The sequence below is a fragment of the Anser anser genome, assembly GCF_964211835.1.
Source record: "Anser anser genome assembly, chromosome: 1".
NCBI lineage: Eukaryota > Metazoa > Chordata > Aves > Anseriformes > Anatidae > Anser > Anser anser.
This window is the reverse complement of record NC_139720.1, coordinates 172,665,764-172,684,693: the sequence shown is the minus strand read 5'-3', so window position 1 is coordinate 172,684,693 and position 18,930 is coordinate 172,665,764. Positions and strand designations below refer to the sequence as shown.

Below are 18,930 nucleotides of genomic sequence, written 5' to 3'. Positions count from 1 at the left end.
ATTATGCTAACATCCATTATTGCTGTGAATCTTAGGTTTAGTTCAATTAAGGTGACAAAATATTATGTAAAATTGCCATAAAGAAAATAAGGGAATAATTTGTTCTATCATGTTGTTTTGACCAGCACGTATTTAAATAACTACTTTTAGCTATTTGTGTTTAGTATAATGTAATTCAAATAGCACTAAGAAATTTATTTAAAATAGTTTAAAAATCTACCTAAACTCAGTGAATAGTTGTTATAATTTCATCATTATAGTTTTATTGCCAAAAGTTGCAGACATGTACTATCATATGCCATTTTCAAATATATTTTTATGTAGAACAAGCAATGATATTATTGGCTATTTATTATCATTCACTCCTTTTGGAAAGCTGAACTTTAGTTTTCTGTTGCAGATTTTCATTAGCTTACACTGGTCATTGTTTCCTTATCTTTGGAATAACTCATCAAACAACAATTGGGGACCTATGGTTCAAAACACTTTCTTTAAAAGGACTTCAAAGAGAGGCATGTTATAATTGCCTTCCTATACTGACAATTTGACATCACAAGAAGTTTTCTATTACTAAATTTAGATGCAGTGAGTGTACCTCAACAGATGAGGAGTTGTAAAGTTCTCCAGCCCCCATTTTTTATAATTCAGCTCTGCCATTTTATGGGCTAAAATCCTTATCAAGCCTTTTTTATTTTATTTTATTTTATTTTATTTTATTTTATTTTATTTTATTTTATTTTATTTTATTTTATTTTATTTTATTTTATTTTATTTTATTTTATTTTATTTTCAAGAAACTTAAATGTAAATAACAAATTGCTAGGAGAAGTGTTATTATTTGCCTTAACTTAAACTGTTTTCTTTTTCTGTCTACATCACAAACAGCTTCACGTCCTACAACTCTCTACTCTACCTGTTTTACCAAAGAAGAATTTAAAATTTCACATCTAATCCCACTCCTGCTTCTCATAGTTTCATGTTATTTTGCACGAATTTGAATATCTAAGGCTGTGTCTAATTTCAGTCATGGTTCAGGCAAGAGTGCAATCTGTATAGAACTTGAGTGCAATGGGTCCGTTAGGATGTAACTTAATATCTGTTTTACAAATGAGCTGCATTAAAAACATACCATTGGTTAACGAGGTTATAATGTTAATTAAATGAATTAAAAACCATAATATGAAATAAAATCAAACAAGACAGTTACATGATACAGAAATTTAATTATAACAAAGTTACAGTAAAGCTGTCAAGTTAACTAGTTGCAGATAAAAATCTTTCACAAGGGAATACTGGCTAAAAACATTTTTCCTTTTATAATTCTGTTATAATTAAAGTGACCATCCATTATAAAGGTTGACATCACTTGCATTCAACAATAAGTTTACATTTATACAGGTACATATTATGGGAATATGGGTAGTACTAGAATGGTGACTGAGGTAATTAAAAACAATACTGCATCCAACACATTACTGCCTGGCAAGAAATGTTGCAAACAGCTACACAAATTAAGCTAAAGGAAAGAGGATGCCAGCCAAATGATGCTTTTCCTATTTCAGTGACTCATTTACCCCTATCAATGAAGGGTTTAAATAGTATTCTTGTTACCTTTTAGTTGTCTTATTAACTTAAACTGTAGGAAAAGGGGTTGATGAGCACAAATCTCGGAGTAGTAACAGCAATGAAAATAATAATAAAAAACAAATTAAAAAATCTAGCACTGCTACTTCAAACCCATTCATAAAATCAAGAGACCTTACTTTCTAGGGTAAGAAAGAGACCACAGAGCCAATACTGCACCTAGTTATGAGGGGAAAATGTGGGGAGCATGGAGGAAAAACAAATCCCATAGTTTCTTACTGAGGAGACAGAAACCACAGCCCCACAGGGACAGGTGCTTCATGAGGAAGAACTCTGCTGCATTTGTGTGTTTGCCTGATAAACGTGTTTACAAAGAGAAAACGAATGTGTTCCTGCAGTTGTACAGAACCTTTCTTAATTCATCCACTCTCTTTTATTTTCAGACTAAAGAGCACAGTGAGACTGACTGCTCTCTGTGCAGAACTCAAGAGGCAGCAAACGCAATACAGGGTAAGTTTCTGCACGTTAGTACTTCTAACATGATCACTAATGTTTCTACATTTCCAGAGGGTTTTGGTGTAGGAAGACAGTTGCTCTAGCAGGGTGTCTGGGGGGAAAAGTGTGAACTCTAATGAAAGAAGTGAAAAAAGTAAACAGCTGGGCTTCCTATCATGTGAGAACTGGGGAAATGGAAATGGTCCATAGGAACATCAAACAGGAAAATGCGATCCCTTGAAATAGGCTCATATATATATATTTATATATATATATCTCTCAAAGTAATGCTTTATGCGATTTAGCTGTAGAGATAGCCCCCCATTTTTTTATTTTTATTTTTATTTTTTTTTAGGAAGCACTATGTAGCAAAAGATACTGAGAAAAAAAAGAAAAAAATGATGTAATCAATATGACCTAGAATGAAGCAGAAACAAAGGTAACAGCAAGAGAAAAGAATATAAATTAGGAAACAGAAAGAGAGAACGTAGCATCTATATGAGTTTGGTATAATTAAAAACAAGATTTGTAATTAGTGGTTATGCAACCATACATTCAAGCCTACTTGCTAGTTCAATATGAATACTAACATTTAATATGTGCAAATATTTGATAATATCACAGTGAAGTTGTACAGTTGCCAATTTCTCAGTGGCCTAAGTGTTGACTTCTAGTGCATTTAGAGCAGTCATAGTTCAGTGTTAAACAGGATGTCGCAGACTGTCCCCACCAAATAGCTTTGGTTATTGCAAAAATGGTTTCTGTGTTCAGTGCAAAAGACCACACAAACACAATTGCCCCAACTGTGAAACCTCAAAGTAAAAGACTTGATTTAACTACTTCCCAAAATGTAAGCTTTTCCCCAAATGTTTTATTTTATTTTAAACTCTTTACAAATGAATATTTGTATCAAAATGCATAGGGGATGTCCTTGAATTATTCATACATTACATGGCTAAGTGTCCTGTAAGCATCTGCAGTGCTGCCTTGTTGTATGTAATGTAGATGGGTTGTTTCTGTTTAGAGTCATCAGCCAGGCATTTGCATTTCCATAAGTAGAGATCCCTGGTAAAAATGATAGTCTTTCATGAACTCAATTTTGGGAGAGACATGGTACAATTTAAAAACTGTAGGAAGGAAGAACCCTGACAAATCACACTTTTCTTTGCTACACTTCAACAACACTTTTAGCTCCTGCTTTTAGTTGCTCAGTAATAGTTAATTACATGCTGTATTGAAAATCTTCCATTGCACTGACAAACAGCTGAGAAACAGCAGGAGTTTATGAAGCAAATGCTTGTCCTTACGTACCAGTTTATGGAACTGGAAAACTCTTGCAGACAGCAATAAAGATGAGGGTAAAGAAGATAGTGAGAACAAGCTTTAGTTGATTGTGTCAGAGGATTGCTGCTGGAACCATCTATTAAATGTGGATTCCTGGTATTGAACTAGATAATCACGCTGAATTGATAGGATAGCACAGCCAGCAATGGCAGGAATATGTTTGCTGAAAATTTATGTCAAGGTTGCCTTGGAGCTGCAGGTTTCATACCAATATAAGATTTCCTTGTCTGTAGAGATGTATTTTGTCATAAACATCTGGAAAGTTATCATTTCTGACTGCTACTGGTCAGTTGTAAACCAATTTGAAAGTGCTGCTGTGTCATACGTAACATCATAACACTGGCATCAACAAAAATTCAGGTCTCAACAGAAGATCAAGGCAGGAAGATACATTATGATTTGAGGAGCTGAAAAACATATTCTGAAATGAAATCTTCAAAAACAGCTTGCAATATTTATTTGTTTATTTCAGGAAAATGCCAAAAAGTTTGATTTGGCGTTTTTAGGTTCTGGCAGAGGATTCTGTTTTGGGAATGCTTTGCAGAACCACAAGCTTATGAACATAAGTGCGCATGCATTTCTGCTGTTTGTGGTGGCAATTTTAGGGCACCTCTTCAGTGTATGTGCTCAGATTTCTCTTACAAAGAACTAAAAGTACAGAAGAATGAAAAAAAAAAAAGTGGAAAAATTTGTAATTTTTGATGTGGAGTTGAGCTGCAGCAGACCCATGCACACAGATAATGTGCTTGAGTCTGGATTTACAGATGCAACCCTCCTGTTTGTGATGGAAATAACAAAGTTTTATCATTATTGTTTCTTGCAATTAGTGCTTTCTTTCATGAAGAAATATAGGCAAGTGTAGCTCTCTGGCTTCGCAGACTATCCCTGAGATTAGGAGTCATGGGCCTATAAATGGTAACCTGGTGGGGAAATACTCTGCATTTGTATTCCCAGATTACAGATAGGATTCTTCTTCTTAACATCAGATTCAAAGTTATTTAAGGAATGTCATGATCTTCTGCATGGGCTGTCTGAAATCTGAAGTCTTTATGTAGTTGCATGCATATTATTTGCAGAAGGAGGCCCTAGTGGAACTTTCCTCTGTGTTCATACAGTAAGAAAACAAATGATGAAAAGAACTCTGAGAGAGAACGGAAGGACAAAAACAAAGCAAACTCAGAAAATGTTGCTTAGCAATGCATCCTGTATCACTCCAGGGGGATGGTCTTTGCCACAGATATTTACATGTTATGAGTAGAGTTTATTGAAAAACAAAGAAACATTTGCACAAAGCCAAAATGTAAATAAATGATATATTACAGTTTTTCTGTGCTGCAGAAATCAAATGAGAAAAAACAGAAACAAGCAAAAAAATACATGCATTTAAAAAAATAGTTGATTTGGAAAATGATTTATTATTATTATTATTATTACTACTATTATTATTTTCCCTTACTCATTATTTCTCTTTCTACTCTATTTTAGCTATTTGGTTCAATATATTAAGTGATAGTCCCACTTTATTTTTTTTCCTTTATATATTTTACTTTTGTCATTTGTAACTTTGCATATGAAAGCTTCAGAATGGTGAAAGGAAGAATTCTGCAATTTTAAAAATTTCAGTATTGGAAGAGTAGTAGATGAGGAAGTTACATGGCTTAATATTTCTGTTTAAGAAATGGAGGATCTGGAAAAATGGAAAAGGTAAAAAAATCTTTGAACATATTGTATTTAATTGCTAGGAACTAGAAAATAATAATAATAATAAAAAAGGTAAATTGAGATTTCAAAATTTAAATTAATTTCTGTCTACAAAATTTTGAGGATTACAATTGAACAAAATGTGTAGTAAAAAAAATAATCTCCAACAACTGTCTTCATTTTTTGTAGAAAGCCTTACCTAGTTGGACATCTCCCTTTCTCCCGTTTAAGGGCCATTTCCTTTCCAGCAGACTGCCACAGACCTCATTCCAAATTGGTGACAGCATACCTTTTATCCTTTCCCTTCTGGGGCAGCACGTTCAAATGATAAAAAGCCGTATAATGTGAATATGCTCACTGAGTACCTGAAACCTAGACATCATTCATACCAGTTTTCCGCAAGATTGATTGGTGCCATGCTTTAGGTTACAGGTTTCGTAGTTTTCTATGAGGTGCTTTTCCTAGCACAGCATCAAGAACTGTCCAAGTTTTACTTCACAGCTTTTTATAATTCCATTTTATCTCAGCATTTTATCAGGTATAATGCATAGCATTTTTAACAGCAAACTCTTGCTGGGCACATTTTACAGCATAAACTTGCATATGTATGAAAATATATAGAGATGGCAGGGCACTGACAAGGCAAGAGGTAGAGAATATTTTTAACCTCTAACATCCTCAGCACTGGGTGCTCTATTTACTTTATAGTGGAATTTATACATGTTTTCAGAGGATAACAAAATGGAATTTAAAGCACAGGAAGTGTCATATTTTGGCTTTAATATTACAAGGCAGAGACACCTTCCTGTTTGTTCCAGTATAGATAACTATGTTCTTTTATCACCTTAGAAGGAATCCTTCTGAGCAATAATAATCTTCTGTACCTTCCTGGTCTGTTCTTCTAAAAGAAGCGAGTTGTCTGCTTCCTGGCGACGTAAGTGAATGACATTTTACGAAGTCAGAAATGTGGGAGAAATACACATATAGTTGCTTGTCCTCCAATAATCTCTTACATTCCTTCAGCCTTTCCTACCGTTCACCACTCTGTCACTGTGACACAATAAACAGCCTGAGTTATTTGTTTGTTCACAGCTTCTGTGCGCAGCGTGGCTTGGTGACGGGCTGTGCTGGACAGCAAGGTCAAAAGCTGCTTCTTTGTTTTGTCCTGAATTTTGCACCCTCTGAAGGGGAAGGGAGATTGTGTTTTCTGAGAGTGAGCTTAAAAGCTTTGCAGGAAAACCTTTGGCAAGTGCAGGGTGGAGCAGGCAGGGAGCCTGAAGCTGGAGTGTGAACCAGCAAGAAAGCAGAGCGCACAGACACGGAGGTGACAGAAAAGAGACTTTCTGAGAGCCAGAGAGAGTTTGCTGCAATCCACGGTGAAAGCTGCTGGACTGAGAGCAAGGTCAGAAAGAAGAAAGGACAGAGTGAATAGGGGAGAGATTTGTTTTCAGATGTTTAAAGCCGTTTCACCTACAAAATCTTATCTTTCTGTATTGTAATAGCTGCTTTATTCTACTCTGTGTTCTAATGAACAATTATTTTTAACACTCAAAGCCCTATTTTGTGATGTGACGTAGGTGTATATGCCCCATGGCTCTGGCTGACTCAGTGTCGCATCACACTGACCAGCAATTTGCACAAGGAGTAGTCTCTCAGCTACAGGAAAAGAGGAAAAACTTACTGCATGGCCTGAATGGATACTGTATGTATCCAGAAGAACTGAGGTGGAAAAAGACTTAGTGTCAGTATGGTTTCCCAAAACAGAGAAGGGGATATGAAGGTAACATTTCTGAACTGGATGGAGGGTAGAGTATTTCTACTCGAGTGCCAAGTCAGCTGCTGCTGGGAGCTTATTAACCTCTATGTATGACCATTGAGGAATGAATTCCTATCAGTTTACAAGGCATAGAAAATGTTATAAGGCAGAAGATGGAAAAAGACACTATAGGACAAACTGAAAGCAGTCTGAAGGGCACATCTTTTTATAAGCCTGTACAACATTGCCTCCTGTAATAGCAGGATGCTGAACTTTTCAGGTTTTGTATATAACTCAGTGTTTCCTCCTTTGCTGTAAATATGCAGTATACATTTAAGAATAGGCCTTAGATTTTAAGAATCTTACTCCCATTCCCTGTTTTCCAATGGATGCATGCTCTCAAGTCAAAATAATCTTTACTAATTATATATTAATAGCTAGAGATTGACATAAATTTTGTCCAACCAAATTTCTGTTGGAAGTAGAAATATAAATAAAAATGCAAATACCATTGTAAAATCAGAAGGAAATCAGTTGCTGATCATAAAAATGAGGCTGATAGGAGAGAAAAATACTGCCTTTCGGTAATTCTGCCCCATCCAAAATTATTTAAGTGTAACCAATTAGATAATTACTACACTAGTATTATTATAATTTGATTGTGTTTTTTCTTTGTTTGTTTTTTCGGAGTTGGAGGAAACCACATGGGTAATAACTGCAAAAACTTAGACAAAAGAGAATTAGGACCACGGTGATACATCCTACTGAAAAATCTACCATGGTTGGATGGTATAATGTATTACATTGCAGTTATGGCCTTTTATAAAGGCATCAACTAATGCATCAATTTGCTATGCAAATCCAATCATGGTGTCATCCCTTCTGACATCAGTGGCTTTCATCTCCCTCTTTACTACACTTTTCTTGGAGACATGTGGGTTTGTAAGGGATTCTTCAAGGAAACAAGCATGAAATAATTTTCTGCTTGAGTATGGTCTCAAAAGAATATTTCTGCTACCTGACAGAGGTCTGAATAGACCTTCGCCATGATCTCAGAGGCTACAAAGAACAGGGAGATGGCAGGTGTAGCTTCTGGAATTGTAAGCAAACTCTTGTGGACAGCCTGAAGCTAGCACTGCTCAGCTGTCTTAATCAGCTTCCATGCTGCAACCTGCAGAGTTTTGCCCTCCACTGAGTACAACAAAAATAATAGTTTCTTGTAGGCAAGATTTGGACCTTGAAATTCAAGAAGGAACATACTGCAAAGCTGTACAGCCCTAAGGTTTCCAGGAAAGTAGTTAGGCAGAAAGACTGGACTGTAAACTGAATTCATACATGTGAATGTACTTTGTTAACTTCTTTGCATCTTACTTGTCATAATGTTAGTTCTTGTTTTGCACTGGCTTTAGCTTTTTTAATGTTAAAGTCATCTCAGATGACTTGCATTTTTTCATTAAAAATATAAACTTCTGCTTTTTGTACTTCAGAAAGACCACTTTTTTTTTTTTTTTGGTAAGGTTTTACTGATACATTTTTTTTTTTCACCAAATAGTAAGTAAAACATACAACAATGCATGTTCCATTTAAATTAAGGTAAAAATAAGAGAGAGAAGCTATTTTTTTCATTTATAAACAAACAAAAACCCCAAACACGATAGCCTATGTTTGTTTCTCAGTGTTTTGAAGAAGTCTCTCACCTCTGTCAACTGAGCCATGGTGATACTTTCACAGATAACAGGAAAACATGTTATCACTGAGTAATTTCTGACTTTATTCAAAGATATCTCTTTCTTTCCTTTAGTCATGAAAAAGCTGTGTGCTGTTGTGCAACACCCTTGGTGCTGACAGTACTTTGTTGCTGGTGAGCTGAATCTCCAGCACAACAGTTGGTAGCTGCTGATCAATAGTATCCGAAGGTGACATGTTTCCAGAAGACACCAGCTGTGAACTTCTAAACTCTCTGGAGAACGCAGAGTTTGGCATGAGAGACACCCAGAATCTTAAACAGTCTTTTTTATCCTCTGTTTCTGTAGTTATTACTGATCTATCCAGCTCTGAAGCACTTTATTTTTTTCCACCAAACAGTGCTTCCTTTCTGAACATCAAAATGGCACTTTAAAAGGTGAATATGATCCAAGCAGCAGTCACATTCTCCTCCACGGTTCTCGGCTCTTGTTGCCAAAACTATTGTTTCTATCATTAGCTTTATTAGCAGTCTAACTTAATTAGCTAAACGACATTATTTAGTGGCAGATTCTCTACTACATCTGCACTAACCTTTGCATACATAATGTGGATTTTATTCATGTGATATGCTGTCAGGTGGGCAAAAAATAAATGGAAAGAAGACAGAAAAAGGAAGTCCAATAGAGGGACTCTTCAGACTCCAAATGTTTAACCTATAAAGATACAAAATGAAAGGAAAAGGACTATTTCCTACAGTGGATTTTATTATAGCCTTTATTCTAGAGGAACAAGAGTTAAATGCTGTCAAGAAAAAACATGCTAAGATGGGCAACAGACTGTATGTTGAGTGAAATCTGATTTCCAGGTGTCCTTGCTCAGGCATAGAGTGTGTATATGTTAGCTACCTCTTTCTTTTCGCTTGTTCCACAGACGAACAACTCCTAGGTATTGTCCTTCTAGTTTTGGGAGTTGTTTCGGAGTTGTTCCTATCCTGTTCTCCCCCTGGAAATCTTTTCCATAAGGGCAATAAGAACAAGGCTCCAGAGAGTTAATTGCATTCTCCTACAGATACCACAGCACGCACAATACCACTTAGTATGAGGTTGCCCAACATACAACAGTGTCTGACCACTACTGATTTTTTACTGTATTTACTGCCACTGCCTTTGCACCAGTATCTAATGTTTGATACCTATCAAAAGCTGTTTATATACTTTGCTAATCTACTTTGATGGATATCGTGCCTTGGTTTTCATTTCCCTGCACTGCTTTTTAATATAACTTGTGGTCATGAGAGATCGACTTAGCTTTATGTAAAGGTGTCTTCAGGTTCCTTCAGTGTGTATTTAACTATCTCTTCCTTATGCGGAAGGTAATTTTCCTAGATTTTTTTTTTAAAAAAAACCTGGACATGCCTCAAAAAGAGAGTAATGAACCTTTTATAGTTTCCTCAGGAAGAAATCTAAACCTCTTGCAGCTAAAAGATACAGGAAATTTTTCAAAGTCGTGTTAAGCTTAGTATACAGGTCGTCTCTGGCATATTTGCAGGACTGTGACCAGGTATATGTAACCCACTGCAGAGACGGCTGTTTATCTACGTGGTTATATAGTATAATACATGGTTATAGAGTATAATATACAGAGTCACATCTGTAAGGAAATGGAAGAAAAATGTGGAATTTCAGAAAAGAAAATAGGAGGAAGTAGACCTGTATGGACCTCCAGGAACTGCTGCATAGCACACTGCCCACTTCCTCATGTTCATGGTATCTGCAGAAAAGAAGGGATCAGAAGTCACAATTCAGATAATTGTTTCAGATGTCCATGTTTTGTGGCCTGGTCATCCTGTGAATGGACTTGCTGTTTCACTGAATCAAACCTTCTGCAGGCATATAAGAATTCAATTTACAATATCCAGTTGAGGTCTCTCGCACACCAAACACCTGGTCAATGTGCTAAAACAGTCAACTGTAGGACCAGCAGAAACTAAAACTATAATGCAACACAGGAATTAAGCAGAAAAGACTGAGGATGCTTCTAAAGCCCCTTTGGTGTGGCTCTGCTGGACTCAGATGAGACTGTTTTAATGGCAAACCCTTAACGGTCAGATCTCCAGCGTTCTAATGCTCTGTCTCCACTCTTTGTCTTCACACCTCATAAATAGTTGAAGAATTCTTCAGTTTTGCAGCTGTTATTGTAATTAGCAAGCTAAATGAGTTCTGCTTTTAAAACCGTGAATCACAGTTAACTGCCTAATGCTACTGCTATAAACATGTGTTTACTGACATCTTAAACCCTTTCATTGTGAGGCTTCCTTTTCCTCTCCTTGCATATACCTCTGTTAACGACAGTCCTATGCCCTTACCTAAATGAGTGGATCATCAAGCAGTTCTCAGTCTAGCTGAGACAGCTATTGATCAATGGTTTTGAAAGTCATTTTCCTTACAGATTTATTTATGTATTAAGGACCTAATTTAGCCTTCCCTTTTTAAAAAAACTTGCTGTAGTTCACTTTGAAACTTTGCAAAATAGTTTGCTGGTGTTGAGGGATGTGAAAAACAAAGGCTATCAAAATCAGTTGCAGACAATTTTTCTCATCTCAGATATTCTTTTCCAGTACAATTGCTGAACAGTTATGTATTTCAGTAGTATCTCACTCATTCCTTTGTTAATAAAGGAGTTTACATTCTTTGATATCAGAGAAACATAGATAAAAGTTGTTGTTGTTGTTACCATATCAAATACATTCCTGGTGAAAATTCACTGCTTTTATTACATTTCAACAGGGTAAATTTAATGTAATTCTTTGAAAACCATTGTTGCCTAAAGGACTGGAAATAAAATGCTTTAATGCTTAAAAATACTTTTTGTTGGTCATTGATAAAAAAGGAAGCATATTCTGGACAGCTATGACATTACACTTCTCCATGTGGATGTGAGACAGTTAGAAATGGATACCTTGAATCTGCTTCTCTGTGTACCCAATGATAATTATAGTATAGTAATGATTGAAATTCATATGCTGTACAGGATATAAATGCAGCAAGATGTCTTTCTTTCTCAGGTCATCAAGGAGATTGATAGGGATGCATAGAAGAATATAAGTATAGCAATACCTAACTTCTGAAAGCTCTGCAGCAAAATTATATTTTGTCCTTTTTCAATGCACGCGAAGTGAGGTGTCACAAAAACTTGCAAGCTGAACAGGAAGTCACATGAAATTATCAAGCTCTTTGAAAATATTGAGAACAGAGGAGGCTCAACCACTTCCTCAAGAACACAATTATTTCTCTTGACACCAGAATTCTGTAATATTCTTGGGAGCCTGAGACACTTCTTTTACACACTGCTATCCAAAACCTAACAAATAAAAACTAAACAACACAAAATCCTACAGAAAAGTCCCAGCCACTCTCAATGTAGTAAGAGTACTCATCACAAAGGAAGCTGAGGTTAAAGGTGAGGATTTACTTCTCAGAGCCTCTATCCTAGGAGACTACTAAGACACAGGATAAAAGTGTTTAGTGTGATTCTATTCAAACGTATAAGATACGTTGACCACACTGGAAGCCCCTGGTGAGATCAGCCATTTAACAGCCTATTCAGGGCACTGACGGAGAGCAGTACAGTGATAGCATCAGAACCCCTTCTATGGAGATCATGTATTTGGACAAGAGACCTTCAGGTGCCTATAGATGGCAGTCCAGCCGGGCTTCTGAGCAACGCAGTAAGTCCACAACGTTGGTGCTCAGTGTGCAAGTACCTTTGTAGATATAGCCTAGTATGACTGTAACACAGTCATAGCTATTTCCATCACCAAAATATGTTTATGGCAGATCACTAGCACAAAGTCTAAATTTGTCCTGAATTCTTCAGCACTGCAGGATACATTTACTCTTAAAGTTTCCAGGTTCCATGAGCCTCCTGTGGTCCTGTCATTAATGTCACATATGAGAATATGGACAACTTTATTTTAAGACTTCTTTTTTTACTTAAAAAAAATGAAAAAATGCTTATCATAACTCTAAGTAGCTGACTGTGATACATGCAGCTTTGATAGTATCAATTTCTTATTTTCTTCCTTTATATCTAGGCTTAAGCAGACTGAATTTAAGGAGAGTGGAAAGTATCCCTGACAGGAGGGTTGGAACTAGATGATCTTTAATGTCCTTTCTAACCCAAACCATTCTATCATTCTACAATACTATGATTGTGTATCAGACTCAGAAGTCCATGTAGCTTGTTGAAAGATCATGAAGAAATATGTACCAATATTTAGGAAATGATTAATGCCTCTGGAATAAACTTTTCCCTTTGGGTCAAAGCCATTTCTGTTTTCCTATTGGCTTCCATGAACTGTCAGAAGCATGAATTAAAAATACAGAAATATTTTAGAATAGAAGGCATATTCTTAGTAATGCTTATGCTGTTCTTAGTCCCATCTGTTTTCTCAGTGTTTTATTTTTTTCCTTCAACTGAAAAATACCATGATGAACAACAACAAAAAATGATAACAAGAAACAAATACGTAACAAAATATGAGCAAGAAAGAGTTGCAATAACTCTACAGAGACAAGACTTTCAATTACTTTTTGATGCATTTTGGAATCTCAGTAAAATACAGCATTTCAAGAAATCAAGATTTATCATTGATGTGAGTTACAATGTAATTGTAACTAAAGAAAAAAAATCATTTAAGAATAAAACTGTTTAAGTGTTCAATTGAAGTTGTTGTCTGAGCTCATACCTTTATTGATTAAACTGTGTGGTGGAAATGTCAGTGCAGAAGATGTTAAAAAATCTGTATCTATGAAGATTTTGAATTTATTACTACACAAACATTCAAAAATGTAAATGGTAAAGAACTAAATAATGTATCAAATGTGTGTCATAAAGTAGTACTGTTGAGCTCAGAGAAACTGCTAAATGTAAATAGTGTCTGAATTTCATTCCATACCTTTGTCTTTGGATGTCACCAGCAGGGAAATTGATTTTTTAAATATATTTTTTTTAATTCTTGGGGGACCCTTCCATCCAGCTGTTAGACAGAACTGCTAGACAGATCAACAAGAAGCTGCAAATGGGATTTTTCTGTAGCTTTGGTGTTACTGAAAATAGGACATAACTGCCAAAACTATTGCTTGTGTTGTAGAACAAATTCTCTGCTGATGTAAAAAGACACAATTCCATTGACTCTAATGACGTTATACCCAATTTATGCCAGGAGAAAATGTAGCTCTTTATCCATTTATCTATAAGCTGGTTGCTGTGACTTAATTTCAAATGAATTATGTTACTGTTCTTGGTCTGTGCCCTTGCAGCACTTTATTACTTAGAAGGCTAGTTCAGCAGAAATAAATAAATATGTGATTTGCAGTCTCAGCAAACGTCCTAGCCAGGAACAATGTCCTCTCTGCAGTGTTCCAGACTAATTGCCCCCAATTTTCTGCTCTAACCTTCACACCCAATTCACTCCCTTCTTGCACTAGTCTCCTTATTCTTTTTTTCTACTTGATCCTCATATTCATGTTTTCTCCAGTATCAGCAAATCTTTAACCACCAGCTTTTACGTATTTAAATTCCTTTAAAGAATCACTTCCTCTACAGTGATCATGAGAAATTAGTATTATATTTAAGTACATTATCTGGGAAAAGAATATACTTTAAATCTTTTCTTGTTAAGCTCTTGTGCTGAATTTTTATGTTTGATAGTACATTCCAGTGTTTATGTTAACAAATATAGTAATTATTACTGTGATTCTGTGATTGTAAGTGTGTCCTATGCTTATTGGTGCATCATCATCCAATGTTTTTCTAATTTCATAGTGCACCTGGCACCAAATATTATAAGTAGTTTAAAGGACATTCATACAAGTAGGAAGATTTTTAAGCTTATTTTAAGGCTGATTGGCAGCAACTTTCTGTTCAAAAACTGAATGCAGTAGCAATAAGTTAATCATAAGCATCAATAACATCATGTTTGAGGTCATTGCTTAGATACTAAAGACCTTTTGATGATTAGAGAATGTGTCTGAAAATTGTTCTGGGCACCTACTTAACAGCCTGTGACTTTGGAAGGCATTAATCCAGAACATTGGCTTCATTTTCTCATTAAGTCTTCTCCATTATAGACAGTTGTTTGTGAGACCTGTTTGAATCAGTGGTGCACAGGAAGGATAAAATTAAAGAAACTGGTCTGATTGAAGTAAGTGGCTCCTAGCTACTTACTTCGGAGGACACCTGGTGAATTTAGCAGAATTGGTTTCCACAGTCAAGCTGTATTTCCTCTGAGTAGTTCAGTCAGGTGTGGAGTCTGATTCTGTGACCTTTGTGTGTTTGTCCACTATGAAAGACCATGGATCATTCTGTTGAGTACAGCATACTGGTAAAAAGTAGAAGAAACATTCATGAAATCCATAATGTCTGTAATAAAAAAATGTTATGTTGTTGAATTCTTTTATTGTCTGATATAAGAAAAAAATAAAAAAGAAACACATTTTACATACAAGCACATGTTTTCAGTTAGGTAAATGTTTGTGTTCAGAGAAGAACAATGAAGCTGTTGGAAGAAAGTAGAAAACAAGACTTATGAGGAGTAACTGAGGGAACTGAAGTTATTTTATGAAGAGAAGAGGAGGCTGAAGGGAGATCTTATCACTTGCTACAACTTCCTGAAAGGAGATTGCAGTGAGGATGGTCTCTTGGTCTCTTGTCTCAAGTGACAAGTGACAATAGGTGAGGAAACAGTTTTAAGCTGCATCAGGGGAGATTTAAATTGGATATTAGGAAGAATTTCTTCATGGAGAGGTAATGGGCTTCACAGGGAAGCGGTAGATTTGCCATCCCTGGAGGTATTTGATAAATGTGTGGACATGGCACTAAGGGACATGGTTTAGCGATGGGACTCAGTAGGTCAGGTTGATGGTTGGACTCGGTGATCTTGAAGGTCTTCTCCAACCTAGATGATTCTATGATTCTGTGATTCTATGATCCTATGAAATATTCCTGACTGGACTTGCCTCTATCTGTGTTACCTTCAAAGTTAATTCCAAGCTATCTAACACTGACATGTTTGCCAAATATGTCCTTTTTCTTATTTCTCTACAGATTTCTCTGAAGAACTTATTCTGTTCATCTCCTGTACCAGTCTGGACTGGGGAAAATTCTATGCTCAGTTCCTGCCTTTTAGTCATATCGCTAATGACTTTCTTATTGTACCATTAAAATGGCTGTACTATATCAGGCTTGCAGCTTATCTGGCTGGTATTCCCTTTCTAATGATCCCTGTGGTCGCTTAAAAAGAACTGTTATGAAAAAAAAAATAAGATTATTGCTATAGAAAATCATACTCCTGGACTCATTTAGTTAGCATTGATATAACTTCTGATAAATTCTAGAGTAAAATGTTAGAATCTTGTGTCACCCATTGCAAAATCTTCCTGTTTTCTCTTTCGTATCATAGACAGTTCCAGTGGCCCTCTGGTGTTCCCAAACACAGACTCACAGCATAATGCTGACTATATATGCAATAGTCTTGTTTTGATATTTTTTTTTCCTTCTGTCCTTTGTCAGCGCATCAGGACTTCACTACTGGGTAAAGTTTTGCAATAGTTATAGGCATAGTTATGTACATCGGAGTATGAAAACAAATCCCTAGATAGATTGATTTTGCTGGGAAAAAAAAAAAAAAAAAAACTGTAGATGTTTTTCCTATCTAATACAGTTCTAAAAGATGATTTAATGAGATTTCCAAGAACTTAAGGGTATTAAGTTTCCATCAGAGAACTGCATTTGCAAAGTCAGACAGACTAAAAAATCTTTTCAGTGCAGGTTGTTGATACTGCATTTATATCATAAATGTATATCATATATGATTCTAAGTGGAGTCAAATGTACTTTAAAACCAAATCATATTGAATTTTTGAGATGTTGTAGATGATGATACTATTCTTGTAGTTGGTGTTACCTTACACATCCTGGTCTATCTTGGTCTTTACCCCAGTGTTTTCCCACGCACTAGTGTACATGCAATGCTATGCATGTCTCCATTTCTGCACTAACGACTGGGATGAAATGGTGCCAGGCTCTGTCCATTCCTTCCTTTCCTCCCTATGTCCAAACAATGTAAGTGACATCTCTTTGCAGTAAAATACTGGATATGCTATTTGTGTTGTACAAATGAGAGTCATAATACTGACTCTTATCTGAGACTCATAGTGAACAGAATGAGTGCGGGAAGAGAGCACATATAGTGTAATGCCCTGGGTGGAAAACACAGTCTCAGTGCACCCAGAACCATTTGAAAGCCTGAGCCTACGCTTTTTGCTTGCTACACTTGCTATTGAATTCAGGACAGCTATTCCGTGAGGTTGGTCTACATAAAATCTCACACATTTATGAAAATATAGACTTGTAAAGTATTTAGCTAACTGATGGATTAAAGGAATCTTCTTTTTTTTTTTTTTTTTCTCCATATGTTTTCTTTCATTAAAGAAGGTTATGTTATGCTATTGCATAAGGACGATTTTTTTTTATGGTTAAAAATGTCTTGGAATGCTTTTGTTTGTTTTGCTTCTTGTATGAAGGTCAGATGTTTATATTTTAGGTTAGTATTATTAAAAAAGCAAACAAATAAACAAACAAAAAAACCAACAACAATTGGCAAATATACTTTAAATTATTTCATGCCCTATTTGGCAAGTTAGATCAAGGAAAATTCAAGGTAGGATAAAATTAATGTCCCTACTTTGCAAGTGATTTCCATATTTTACGAACAACTTCAGTTGTAGTTTTTAAATATACCTTTAACTGATATCTTGTGATAGTTTTTATAAATTAATTGAGCAAGAAATCATTATTCCTCTTATATTCCTTTGGTTTATTTCAAACCTACAGTTTGACCCAACCTTGACTGGTTTCTAAAGATGTTTTCGCTGTAAGTTAGTTTCTGCATTTGCCTGTAAGCCTTTGCCTCTTTATTGAAAGTCTCCTACAGTCAAGGAGATGGTTGACTTTCATTTATCGATATTACACCAATATGAAAAGGGTTAATTTATTACTCTAAAACTACATGTAAATCTTTATGTGTATGTTTGAACCCCTAAAATGACTCTTAGCATTAGATATGAAATATGTAGTTGCTTTAGAACAGATAATTTCTTTCTGTATTTGATCAGGGAGTTCCTTTTGATTACAGTTTTCTTGAATTTTCTTAAGGGGTCAATTATTCTAAGTATATGTTCAGCATAGTACAATGTTAAAAAATCCACCAAATTCTGTTCTGTTGCTTTGTTTTGAGTAGAGTTCTGTGTGACCCCTATTGTATTCTTAAGGGTTTTCTGAACAAAGTAGCCTAACATTTTTCCTCCTAGGGTACGATTAATCTGCCCTAGCTTAGATATAAAAAAATAAATTTCTCTGTCTAAGTCACCCTATTCTTTCTTTATAGTCAATGAAAAGAAATGGGCACTTCAAGGGAAAGATTCATCTCATCCTAAGATCAGTATCTAGAATAGGTCAGATGAATTGCCCTTTGGAGGTGCCAATTTCTTTCCAGTGACTATCAAGGGAACATAGGGTGACTAGCTCAGACTTATATCTCTAACTTTTAGATGTCTAAAGTTAAGTGACATAAGCTGCTCTTCCTTATCATAACATTTTTGAGGATGTGAATAATTAATTCCCTTCAGAAAATATTACCTTGAAGACAATAATGTTCTGACCAAGACCCAAAATGTTAAAACAATCCAATGTACATATATTTAGAATATTACATGCTCCTCTGGCAGAATTGTGGGAGATTTGATGAAGCAAGCAAAATGAGTCATACTGCTCACAGGAACATTACCTATTCTTTTGGACATGTTACTAGGATTTTATATAGAAAAATAAAGTTTCATAATTTATCAGTGGGATTCCTCACACTTATCTTTAGAGATTTATAGTGGAAACAACTGCATCTGATGAAGATTTGTTAGGCTCTGTTTATAATCAAGGGACAGAAATAAGACCTTTCAACATGTAATACTTCTGACCCATTTTACATGTTTACTTTAAGATGAGATGAATGATGCCCCCAAAGTTTATATTTTTCTCCACTGATTTTAAAGCAGGAGAAGGAAGTGTGATTAACTCCGGTGCAGGTACCAAATGTATTTCTCTGTTATTCATGGTTGTATTCTGAGGAGAAAATAGTATCAAATGGTTTCAAGTGGCCAAAAAGTTGTGCTATAAAGTCTCAAAACAGTTTGATGACCCTCAGCTATCCAGTGTTGCATAATGCTAATGTGTCGCTGTGACATCATTTCACAGCTGTGACATCATACTAGTATTTATGGCTCAAAAGTGACATTGATTGATGATAA

The 18,930-nt window shown here is 35.6% G+C and overlaps 2 long non-coding RNA genes across 2 annotated transcripts in view; one reads left to right on the top strand and one right to left on the bottom strand.

Moving 5' to 3' along the window:
- Positions 1 to 1,541: 1,541 nt before the first annotated feature.
- Positions 1,542 to 14,198, top strand: LOC310891508. Its single transcript, XR_014577612.1, has 3 exons — positions 1,542 to 2,094; positions 5,974 to 12,293; positions 12,660 to 14,198. It is a non-coding gene; the product is annotated as an uncharacterized lncRNA (long non-coding RNA).
- Positions 10,241 to 18,930, bottom strand: part of LOC310891516 — a 56,404-nt gene continuing 47,714 nt past the window's right edge. The window contains exons 3-4 of the long non-coding RNA XR_014577613.1: positions 14,795 to 14,948; positions 10,241 to 10,336 (exon numbers count right to left, since the gene is read on the bottom strand). This is a non-coding gene — a long non-coding RNA (uncharacterized lncRNA). The remainder of the gene's footprint in view (positions 10,337 to 14,794; positions 14,949 to 18,930) is intronic.